The sequence below is a fragment of the Mus caroli genome, chromosome 4 (assembly GCF_900094665.2).
Source record: "Mus caroli chromosome 4, CAROLI_EIJ_v1.1, whole genome shotgun sequence".
NCBI classification, from domain to species: Eukaryota; Metazoa; Chordata; class Mammalia; order Rodentia; family Muridae; genus Mus; species Mus caroli.
The window spans coordinates 81,510,626-81,513,384 of record NC_034573.1 but is presented as its reverse complement, the minus strand read 5'-3'; the positions used below and the strand labels follow the sequence as shown (position 1 = coordinate 81,513,384).

The following is a 2,759-nucleotide window of genomic DNA, read 5'->3' as shown; positions in this document are numbered from 1 at the left end:
CTCATCCAGGGGCTGAAGAGTCCCTTCCTAAGGCCCTCTCAATAAACAAAGCCTAGGTCGCCTTCGCCCTCCAGACTGAGAGTCTGCAGTTCCCAGCTTACAAGAAGCTACCCAGAGCCCCGTGACAGGAGAGAGAATGGCTCGAACACCCAACAGCGCCAAAGAGCCTTGCTGCAACAAGGCAGGTTTTCCAACCCCCGTGGCCCATGGACATCCCCCATCTGTGATCGAAACCTCCCAAGGAATCCCGAGATCATCAATTTATTCAGAAGCCACCTCCAATGCACGAGCACAGGTTTTCTTTCAAACGTCTTTCGCAGTGTATGATGTACAGTAGGATGCTTCGGGGCTTCAGGCAGGGAAGACATGAAGACCTCGATGTTCTTTGTGGATGCACACCCATTACGCCGGTTGGTGCTGAAAGCGAATCTGTGCGTCTGCTTTGAATGGAGAGAGGGGGCGTGGTGTCACGGGAGCAGAGAGATNCCTGCACGTGGCTTCTCCTCATCTTGGGCCTCTTCTCGCAGACAGTGGGAACGCCGGAAGGTCCCCTTGCAATTGGACTCTGACGATCTCCCAGGAGCAAGGGCTGTGTGCCTTTGCCTTCAGATAGCGGAAGAAGCCTAGGAAGTAGGTGCGGATGGCCAGGGCAAAAGGCAGTGGACAGGCCTGGCCCTGCTCTCTTGGCCTCTTCAGTAGGTGCAGCTCACTCCACAAGCTACTTAGGAGTTTGTCCAGCGCCCTCTCTGGCCAGGCAGCTCTGCTGTCCTCTGTTCCAAAGAGGTAGAGGACCTGCCTGAGCATCTGTGTGTAATAAATGTTGGTTTCTTCCAGAGTCATATGTGTGAAGTTAGTTTCTTCCTTCCAGGGACACGGGAAATTGATTCTGTCCTTCATGCACTGATAAGCCACCATGCTTTGGAGTCATGCTAAAGAGTGATGGGTTTCATGTAGCTGATCATGCAGGCTCCCAGATTTATCAGAATCATGTGATCTTGCTGGGCTGCAGCTCAGCATCACCCATCCCACCAGGAATAGATGCACAAGCAGCATGCTGAAGCGTGATCATTCTGGAGCTCACCTGCAGATGGTGCTTTAGAGTGAGGCGCCTTCCCATTGAGCCTGGAATTGGTGCAGAGTTTACTTGGAGCTCCTGGGCTCTGAGTGACTGACTGTGCTGAGCTGGAGGTTCCTTCTTAAGCCAGGTGCAGCAATGGATGTGTCTTTTTGCTTCACTTGGATGATAACCCCCTTCCTCCAGAGACACTGGAAATTACTTCTGTCCCCCAGTTTCTGGTGTCCAGACACTCTTTTAAGCTCTCCATACTAAGCCCATGGTTTCCCTCTCATGTTGGCCCAGGCTCTGAGATGTCCTCCTATCTACTGACCTGGCTATGCTGCAGCCCAGCATCACCCTTCCAGTCAGGAACAGAATGGCAGTAAGTATAATCAAATGTAAGACCTCTGTTTCTCGCCTGATTTATTTGAGATAATTTTATGTACAGCTACTGCACTGAAGATGTTTATCAGGTTTAGAAGTTCTCTGGTGGAGTTTTTGGGGTCACCTATATATACTATCATATCATCTGCAAATAGTGATATTTTGACTTCGTCCTTTCCAATTTGTATCCCCTTGATCTCCTTTTGTTGTCGAATTGCTCTGGCTAGGACTTCAAGTACTATATTGAATAGGTAAGGAGAAAGTAGGTAGCCTTGTCTAGTCCCTGATTGTAATGGGATTGCTTCCAGCTTCTCACCATTTACTTTGATGTTAGCTTCTGGTTTGCTGTAGATTGCTTTTATCATGTTTAGGTATGGGCCTTGAATTCCTGATCTTTCCAAGACTTTTTTCATGAATGGGTGTTGGATTTTGTCAAATGCTTTCTCAGCATCTAACCAGATGATCATGTGGTTTTCGTCTTTGAGTTTGCTTATATAGTGGATTACGTTGATGGATTTCCNCCAGATTTACCAGAATCAAGTGAGCTGGCTGGGCTGCAGCTCAGCATCACCCCTCCCACCAGGAATAGATGCACAGGCAGCATGCTGAAGCCTGACGTTTGCGGGGCTGGCCTGCAGGGGGAGCGCTTGCCATTGAGCCTGGAGTTTGCTGCTTTAATAGTTCACTCAGAGCTTCGAGCTCTGGCTCGCTGACCGTGCTGCGCTGGACGCGACTTCTGAGGCCAGGAGCTGCAGCAGANGGCGCGGGCCACCGGAGGGCAGCAGCGGGCGCCAGCGGAGGCNGTTCGCCCGGTTCCGCGCGCGACTCCGGGCCGGCATGGAGTGTCTCCTGCCTCTCTCCCGGGCCCCTTCGCGTACAGGACTGTACGCGACCCATCGCGGCTTGAGAATTGAACCCAGACGGAATTGGTGGGCCAGGGGACATGTTTTAGGGGAACCGGGAAGGCTCCAAAGCCCAGAGAGCAGCATTTGGTTTGGTTGGGCTGGGTTTGGTTTGGTCTCCTTTGGTTCGGTTTCCTTTCGTTTGTTTGATTTGCATCTTGGTGTTTTTGGGTGGCCAGCCAGACCCTTCCAGCTCTCTAACGCGACTGGAGAAGAAGGAAGTGGAGTTGGCAGAGAGGAGAGCTGGGCCCCAACAGGCAGAGAGTTCCAGAGAGGGGACAGACAGTATGGCCTTGCCCCTCTCCCCCTCAGGAGCTCTGCTGAGCAGGGCGCACTTGGACCTCTCAGCCAGGAAGTTGGCGCTCCTCCTCCTCCTGGGCAGGCCCCTCCTCCCTGTTCCTTCCCTCAAAAGTCAC

At 52.2% G+C, this 2,759-nt stretch overlaps 1 pseudogene; it reads right to left on the bottom strand.

Annotated features, from left to right (window-relative positions):
- Positions 1 to 504: 504 nt before the first annotated feature.
- LOC110293663 lies at positions 505 to 2,045 on the bottom strand (annotated as a pseudogene).
- Between the last annotated feature and the right edge of the window lie 714 nt (positions 2,046 to 2,759).